The sequence below is a fragment of the Ammodytes marinus genome (assembly GCF_949987685.1).
Source record: "Ammodytes marinus genome assembly, contig: scaffold_269, whole genome shotgun sequence".
NCBI classification, from domain to species: domain Eukaryota; kingdom Metazoa; phylum Chordata; class Actinopteri; order Uranoscopiformes; family Ammodytidae; genus Ammodytes; species Ammodytes marinus.
Window position 1 is genome coordinate 1 of NW_027648106.1, and position 10,000 is coordinate 10,000.

At 42.9% G+C, this 10,000-nt stretch overlaps 2 long non-coding RNA genes across 2 annotated transcripts; both read right to left on the minus strand.

Moving 5' to 3' along the window:
* Positions 1 to 475: 475 nt before the first annotated feature.
* Positions 476 to 2,269, minus strand: LOC307271030. The gene is made up of 2 exons (XR_013845579.1): positions 1,914 to 2,269; positions 476 to 1,815 (listed from the first exon to the last, which is right to left on the minus strand). It is a non-coding gene; the product is annotated as an uncharacterized lncRNA (long non-coding RNA).
* Positions 2,270 to 8,167: 5,898 nt separating this feature from the next.
* On the minus strand, positions 8,168 to 9,967 carry LOC307271034. The gene is made up of 2 exons (XR_013845583.1): positions 9,612 to 9,967; positions 8,168 to 9,513 (listed from the first exon to the last, which is right to left on the minus strand). It is a non-coding gene; the product is annotated as an uncharacterized lncRNA (long non-coding RNA).
* Positions 9,968 to 10,000: the final 33 nt, after the last annotated feature.

Sequence of the window (10,000 nt, forward strand, 5' to 3'; positions counted from 1 at the left end):
TGGCGGGAGCTTGGGGACTTGGAGGAGAATTCGCCTGGGAATGGCTCATGACCCCCCAAAGTCCCTATCCTACAACCCCTGGGATCGGATCAGAGGATCACGATCCTAAACGGAGGGCTCCATCTGGTGGCCACTGGTGGGAGGTTTTATTACCAGAAATGTCATGTGCAAGGCCTAGTTTATCAAAATCCACTAGTTTGCTGAATGTTTTGTTTATTATTTTTATAGTTTGAGTTGGCGTAGCTGATGAGATTCATATAATCAAGTGGAAAAGTGTATAATTGTTGTAATTTTTGGGCTGAATTACGAAAAAGAATATGAATGTATTCAGTGCACTCTCACTTTGTCTGGAAGACATCAGAGTCATTCACAGAACTCATTGTTTTCACACAAGGACTTCTAATTGCTTTGGTGTGTTTTGTTTCTTTCCACTATCCCACCCCTTGTGAAACCCAAGCACACAGAGACTCCAAAATACTTTTACAACTTTTATTTTTCACCCAGAATGTGTTTCATTGAAAAGGCAATCCATATAAAAACACAAGTAAACAAGATCTGTTTAGTTAAAAGCTCGCCCACAACGACAAGGTACAGATCTACAGGTGAGAACACGAGAGACAAACATTTACTACCATTTGCAAACATTTAGTTAAACATGGAGCTGACAGACATACACACATCACATACACACAGGCACATAAATAACATCAATAATAATCAAAAACACACACTTGTACTTAAGATACAAATTAACAATTGGCTTGTACAGGCTAAAGTGCAATAATGAACATGATGATCCAAAGACTCAGGTGACCAATCAACAAATAAAGGCTCAAGCCGTTCCTCTCTGTTGTGTTTTTTTGTGTTTTCTTTAGCAAACTTTTGTTAAACATGAAGCAGACAGATACAGGCAAACATCACAAAGACATGAAGCTGACAAACAAACAACACACATGACAAAAACACAGATTATCTGTACATGAACAACCACTGAAGGCTATGTAAACTGATTGTGTTAGATTGGAACTGATTAAGGTTAAAAAGATTGGCCTTGATATTGAACATAGACCAGAACAGATACTACAAAGTGCATTTTAACATCAATATAAATAATAATAAATAAAAAACAAACAAAATAACTTTAAGTAAAACTGCAAAGTGCATTTTTTTAACTATATAAATAGATAGTGCTTGCTGAAGCACTTTAATACACACAAAGAAAGAGACAAACGAACACAAACAAGCCACTTTCTCTCTCCTACAGATGGCACAGGAACAGTGGCATCACAGAGGTAAATTACACACACACACACACACACACACACACACACACACACACACACACACACACACACACACACACACACACACACACACACACACACACACACACACACACACACACACACACACACACACACACACACACACACACACACACACACACACACACACACACACACACACACACACACACACACACACACACACACACACACACACTCCTCCTTCCCAACTCCGCATCCACGACACTCTTAAAGTGTTCAAAATTGTCGTACACCACATTGTCGTAGCCCCACATGGCCGTGAGGACTTGTTGGGGATGAATGCCTTCACTGTTGGTGCAGGAGGGACAAAGCTCTGGCTGCAGGATGGCCCACGAAACAGGGGGTGGGCCATAGGTGAACGCAGCAGGAGGCCTCGGCTGGAGGTGGGTGAGCGCAGCAGGCTTGGGCCGGGTGGAGGACGACAACACCGTGAGCTGAACGGGCCGGTTCGCAGGAGTCACAGGGCCAGAGCTCATCAACAAATAATCTGGAAATATAAAATACACATGTGATCGGTATTGATATGACGTGTGCTATTTGCTTTCCACAGCCAGCAGGGGAAACAAAGTGCTTATGACAACTTACCTCCGCTTCTCACCACGTCTCTTTCCAGCCTCGTGATGGATGTGCTGGTACTGGACCTGAGGCCGGTCTGGCAGAGGGAGGGATGTTGGCAGCGCAGGAGCCTACGGGAATGGTGCGTCAGACAGCACTTTCAGGTGAGGAGTCACCTTGGGTAGTACTGTCGCCCCGTAGTTGGCCTTCTTCTCCTCCCTAGCAGTGAAGGTCGAGATCGACTTGGCGTTGATGTTGGGCAGTGGAATGACGAGACCGCCGAGGATGGGGTCGTCTCGGACATCTTCAGATGCCTCGTCAGGTTGGACTTTTTAGTGAAAGTCTTGTGGCACACGCTGCACTGATGTGTAGGCTTCTCCATGTTTCATCTGGTACAGTAAAACATGAATACATGAGTAAAACTAAAAGCAGATCATTTAGATTGACAATATGTAGCCCTTTATTATACAGAAATGTGCTGTTTGTGTATTAGCCTAGAACAACACGCTCGCCATATTGTTATCTATGTTGTTGTTGTCTTAACAGTCACATTTACCCATGTTAACACATATCCACATCAAATTGACCAAGAAAATGTTGATTGTCACCGGAAAGCACAACACACCTTAATCAGCTTATTATTTCAACGACTCTTGGGTGAATATAGTCATGCCATACACCGTTAGAAAGCTTAGATTGTCATGATTAAAACGAGAGTATCCACGAATAATATGGTTGCTCACAGCAATAATAGTGTTAGCGGTTAACTCGGTTAGCCTTCAATGTAAACAGTCTGGCAAGCTATCGTTACACTACACACATTAATCATCTTATATTTCAACGACCCTTGGATTAATACAGTCGTGCCATACACCGTTAGAAAGCTTAGATTGTCATGATTAAAACGAGAGTATCCACGAATAATATGGTTGCTCACAGCAATAATAGTGTTAGCGGTTAACTCGGTTAGACTTCAATGTAAACAGTCTGGCGAGCTATCGTTACACTACACACATTAATCAGCTTATATGTCAACGGACCTTGGATGAATACAGTCATGCCATACACCGTTAGAAAGCTTAGATTGTCATGGTTAAAACGAGACCATCCACGTGTAATATGGTTGCTCACAGCAATAATAGTGTTGGCGGTTAACTCGGTTAGACTTCAATGTTAAACAGTCTGGCGAGCTATCGTTACACTACACACATTAATCAGCTTATATGTCAACGGACCTTGGATGAATACAGTCATGCCATACACCGTTAGAAAGCTTAGATTGTCATGGTTAAAACGAGACCATCCACGTGTAATATGGTTGCTCACAGCAATAATAGTGTTGGCGGTTAACTCGGTTAGACTTCAATGTTAAACAGTCTGGCGAGCTATCGTTACACTACACACATTAATCAGCTTATATGTCAACGGACCTTGGATGAATACAGTCATGCCATACACCGTTAGAAAGCTTAGATTGTCATGGTTAAAACGAGACCATCCACGTGTAATATGGTTGCTCACAGCAATAATAGTGTTGGCGGTTAACTCGGTTAGACTTCAATGTAAACAGTCTGGCGAGCTATCGTTACACTACACACATTAATCAGCTTATATTTAAACGGCCCTTGGATGAATACAATCATGCCATACACCGTTAGAAAGCTTAGATTGTCATGGTTAAAACGAGACCATCCACGTGTAATATGGTTGCTCACAGACAAAACGGCGTTAGGATGAAGAATATGAAACTTTACCTGTGAGAAATCAACGTCAACAATGGCCGCCGCCAGTGCCGAGATCGTGCATATATGAATAAATTAGATGACGTTTTCCTATCCTCGCTCAATGATTGGTCTGTTGAGCGCCGATCTCTGTACAACATTATACAACCATTGGCTGATCGCTGTACAACTCTGTACAGCATTGTACAACCATTGGTCGGCTGGCGGGAGCTTGGGGACTTGGAGGAGAATTCGCCTGGGAATGGCTCATGACCCCCCAAAGTCCCTATCCTACAACCCCTGGGATCGGATCAGAGGATCACGATCCTAAACGGAGGGCTCCATCTGGTGGCCACTGGTGGGAGGTTTTATTACCAGAAATGTCATGTGCAAGGCCTAGTTTATCAAAATCCACTAGTTTGCTGAATGTTTTGTTTATTATTTTTATAGTTTGAGTTGGCGTAGCTGATGAGATTCATATAATCAAGTGGAAAAGTGTATAATTGTTGTAATTTTTGGGCTGAATTACGAAAAAGAATATGAATGTATTCAGTGCACTCTCACTTTGTCTGGAAGACATCAGAGTCATTCACAGAACTCATTGTTTTCACACAAGGACTTCTAATTGCTTTGGTGTGTTTTGTTTCTTTCCACTATCCCACCCCTTGTGAAACCCAAGCACACAGAGACTCCAAAATACTTTTACAACTTTTATTTTTCACCCAGAATGTGTTTCATTGAAAAGGCAATCCATATAAAAACACAAGTAAACAAGATCTGTTTAGTTAAAAGCTCGCCCACAACGACAAGGTACAGATCTACAGGTGAGAACACGAGAGACAAACATTTACTACCATTTGCAAACATTTAGTTAAACATGGAGCTGACAGACATACACACATCACATACACACAGGCACATAAATAACATCAATAATAATCAAAAACACACACTTGTACTTAAGATACAAATTAACAATTGGCTTGTACAGGCTAAAGTGCAATAATGAACATGATGATCCAAAGACTCAGGTGACCAATCAACAAATAAAGGCTCAAGCCGTTCCTCTCTGTTGTGTTTTTTTGTGTTTTCTTTAGCAAACTTTTGTTAAACATGAAGCAGACAGATACAGGCAAACATCACAAAGACATGAAGCTGACAAACAAACAACACACATGACAAAAACACAGATTATCTGTACATGAACAACCACTGAAGGCTATGTAAACTGATTGTGTTAGATTGGAACTGATTAAGGTTAAAAAGATTGGCCTTGATATTGAACATAGACCAGAACAGATACTACAAAGTGCATTTTAACATCAATATAAATAATAATAAATAAAAAACAAACAAAATAACTTTAAGTAAAACTGCAAAGTGCATTTTTTTAACTATATAAATAGATAGTGCTTGCTGAAGCACTTTAATACACACAAAGAAAGAGACAAACGAACACAAACAAGCCACTTTCTCTCTCCTACAGATGGCACAGGAACAGTGGCATCACAGAGGTAAATTACACACACACACACACACACACACACACACACACACACACACACACACACACACACACACACACACACACACACACACACACACACACACACACACACACACACACACACACACACACACACACACACACACACACACACACACACACACACACACACACACACACACACACACACACACACACACACACACACACACACACACACACACACACACACACACACACACACACACACACACACACTCCTCCTTCCCAACTCCGCATCCACGACACTCTTAAAGTGTTCAAAATTGTCGTACACCACATTGTCGTAGCCCCACATGGCCGTGAGGACTTGTTGGGGATGAATGCCTTCACTGTTGGTGCAGGAGGGACAAAGCTCTGGCTGCAGGATGGCCCACGAAACAGGGGGTGGGCCATAGGTGAACGCAGCAGGAGGCCTCGGCTGGAGGTGGGTGAGCGCAGCAGGCTTGGGCCGGGTGGAGGACGACAACACCGTGAGCTGAACGGGCCGGTTCGCAGGAGTCACAGGGCCAGAGCTCATCAACAAATAATCTGGAAATATAAAATACACATGTGATCGGTATTGATATGACGTGTGCTATTTGCTTTCCACAGCCAGCAGGGGAAACAAAGTGCTTATGACAACTTACCTCCGCTTCTCACCACGTCTCTTTCCAGCCTCGTGATGGATGTGCTGGTACTGGACCTGAGGCCGGTCTGGCAGAGGGAGGGATGTTGGCAGCGCAGGAGCCTACGGGAATGGTGCGTCAGACAGCACTTTCAGGTGAGGAGTCACCTTGGGTAGTACTGTCGCCCCGTAGTTGGCCTTCTTCTCCTCCCTAGCAGTGAAGGTCGAGATCGACTTGGCGTTGATGTTGGGCAGTGGAATGACGAGACCGCCGAGGATGGGGTCGTCTCGGACATCTTCAGATGCCTCGTCAGGTTGGACTTTTTAGTGAAAGTCTTGTGGCACACGCTGCACTGATGTGTAGGCTTCTCCATGTTTCATCTGGTACAGTAAAACATGAATACATGAGTAAAACTAAAAGCAGATCATTTAGATTGACAATATGTAGCCCTTTATTATACAGAAATGTGCTGTTTGTGTATTAGCCTAGAACAACACGCTCGCCATATTGTTATCTATGTTGTTGTTGTCTTAACAGTCACATTTACCCATGTTAACACATATCCACATCAAATTGACCAAGAAAATGTTGATTGTCACCGGAAAGCACAACACACCTTAATCAGCTTATTATTTCAACGACTCTTGGGTGAATATAGTCATGCCATACACCGTTAGAAAGCTTAGATTGTCATGATTAAAACGAGAGTATCCACGAATAATATGGTTGCTCACAGCAATAATAGTGTTAGCGGTTAACTCGGTTAGCCTTCAATGTAAACAGTCTGGCAAGCTATCGTTACACTACACACATTAATCATCTTATATTTCAACGACCCTTGGATTAATACAGTCGTGCCATACACCGTTAGAAAGCTTAGATTGTCATGATTAAAACGAGAGTATCCACGAATAATATGGTTGCTCACAGCAATAATAGTGTTAGCGGTTAACTCGGTTAGACTTCAATGTAAACAGTCTGGCGAGCTATCGTTACACTACACACATTAATCAGCTTATATGTCAACGGACCTTGGATGAATACAGTCATGCCATACACCGTTAGAAAGCTTAGATTGTCATGGTTAAAACGAGACCATCCACGTGTAATATGGTTGCTCACAGCAATAATAGTGTTGGCGGTTAACTCGGTTAGACTTCAATGTTAAACAGTCTGGCGAGCTATCGTTACACTACACACATTAATCAGCTTATATGTCAACGGACCTTGGATGAATACAGTCATGCCATACACCGTTAGAAAGCTTAGATTGTCATGGTTAAAACGAGACCATCCACGTGTAATATGGTTGCTCACAGCAATAATAGTGTTGGCGGTTAACTCGGTTAGACTTCAATGTTAAACAGTCTGGCGAGCTATCGTTACACTACACACATTAATCAGCTTATATGTCAACGGACCTTGGATGAATACAGTCATGCCATACACCGTTAGAAAGCTTAGATTGTCATGGTTAAAACGAGACCATCCACGTGTAATATGGTTGCTCACAGCAATAATAGTGTTGGCGGTTAACTCGGTTAGACTTCAATGTAAACAGTCTGGCGAGCTATCGTTACACTACACACATTAATCAGCTTATATTTAAACGGCCCTTGGATGAATACAATCATGCCATACACCGTTAGAAAGCTTAGATTGTCATGGTTAAAACGAGACCATCCACGTGTAATATGGTTGCTCACAGACAAAACGGCGTTAGGATGAAGAATATGAAACTTTACCTGTGAGAAATCAACGTCAACAATGGCCGCCGCCAGTGCCGAGATCGTGCATATATGAATAAATTAGATGACGTTTTCCTATCCTCGCTCAATGATTGGTCTGTTGAGCGCCGATCTCTGTACAACATTATACAACCATTGGCTGATCGCTGTACAACTCTGTACAGCATTGTACAACCATTGGTCGGCTGGCGGGAGCTTGGGGACTTGGAGGAGAATTCGCCTGGGAATGGCTCATGACCCCCCAAAGTCCCTATCCTACAACCCCTGGGATCGGATCAGAGGATCACGATCCTAAACGGAGGGCTCCATCTGGTGGCCACTGGTGGGAGGTTTTATTACCAGAAATGTCATGTGCAAGGCCTAGTTTATCAAAATCCACTAGTTTGCTGAATGTTTTGTTTATTATTTTTATAGTTTGAGTTGGCGTAGCTGATGAGATTCATATAATCAAGTGGAAAAGTGTATAATTGTTGTAATTTTTGGGCTGAATTACGAAAAAGAATATGAATGTATTCAGTGCACTCTCACTTTGTCTGGAAGACATCAGAGTCATTCACAGAACTCATTGTTTTCACACAAGGACTTCTAATTGCTTTGGTGTGTTTTGTTTCTTTCCACTATCCCACCCCTTGTGAAACCCAAGCACACAGAGACTCCAAAATACTTTTACAACTTTTATTTTTCACCCAGAATGTGTTTCATTGAAAAGGCAATCCATATAAAAACACAAGTAAACAAGATCTGTTTAGTTAAAAGCTCGCCCACAACGACAAGGTACAGATCTACAGGTGAGAACACGAGAGACAAACATTTACTACCATTTGCAAACATTTAGTTAAACATGGAGCTGACAGACATACACACATCACATACACACAGGCACATAAATAACATCAATAATAATCAAAAACACACACTTGTACTTAAGATACAAATTAACAATTGGCTTGTACAGGCTAAAGTGCAATAATGAACATGATGATCCAAAGACTCAGGTGACCAATCAACAAATAAAGGCTCAAGCCGTTCCTCTCTGTTGTGTTTTTTTGTGTTTTCTTTAGCAAACTTTTGTTAAACATGAAGCAGACAGATACAGGCAAACATCACAAAGACATGAAGCTGACAAACAAACAACACACATGACAAAAACACAGATTATCTGTACATGAACAACCACTGAAGGCTATGTAAACTGATTGTGTTAGATTGGAACTGATTAAGGTTAAAAAGATTGGCCTTGATATTGAACATAGACCAGAACAGATACTACAAAGTGCATTTTAACATCAATATAAATAATAATAAATAAAAAACAAACAAAATAACTTTAAGTAAAACTGCAAAGTGCATTTTTTTAACTATATAAATAGATAGTGCTTGCTGAAGCACTTTAATACACACAAAGAAAGAGACAAACGAACACAAACAAGCCACTTTCTCTCTCCTACAGATGGCACAGGAACAGTGGCATCACAGAGGTAAATTACACACACACACACACACACACACACACACACACACACACACACACACACACACACACACACACACACACACACACACACACACACACACACACACACACACACACACACACACACACACACACACACACACACACACACACACACACACACACACACACACACACACACACACACACACACACACACACACACACACACACACACACACTCCTCCTTCCCAACTCCGCATCCACGACACTCTTAAAGTGTTCAAAATTGTCGTACACCACATTGTCGTAGCCCCACATGGCCGTGAGGACTTGTTGGGGATGAATGCCTTCACTGTTGGTGCAGGAGGGACAAAGCTCTGGCTGCAGGATGGCCCACGAAACAGGGGGTGGGCCATAGGTGAACGCAGCAGGAGGCCTCGGCTGGAGGTGGGTGAGCGCAGCAGGCTTGGGCCGGGTGGAGGACGACAACACCGTGAGCTGAACGGGCCGGTTCGCAGGAGTCACAGGGCCAGAGCTCATCAACAAATAATCTGGAAATATAAAATACACATGTGATCGGTATTGATATGACGTGTGCTATTTGCTTTCCACAGCCAGCAGGGGAAACAAAGTGCTTATGACAACTTACCTCCGCTTCTCACCACGTCTCTTTCCAGCCTCGTGATGGATGTGCTGGTACTGGACCTGAGGCCGGTCTGGCAGAGGGAGGGATGTTGGCAGCGCAGGAGCCTACGGGAATGGTGCGTCAGACAGCACTTTCAGGTGAGGAGTCACCTTGGGTAGTACTGTCGCCCCGTAGTTGGCCTTCTTCTCCTCCCTAGCAGTGAAGGTCGAGATCGACTTGGCGTTGATGTTGGGCAGTGGAATGACGAGACCGCCGAGGATGGGGTCGTCTCGGACATCTTCAGATGCCTCGTCAGGTTGGACTTTTTAGTGAAAGTCTTGTGGCACACGCTGCACTGATGTGTAGGCTTCTCCATGTTTCATCTGGTACAGTAAAACATGAATACATGAGTA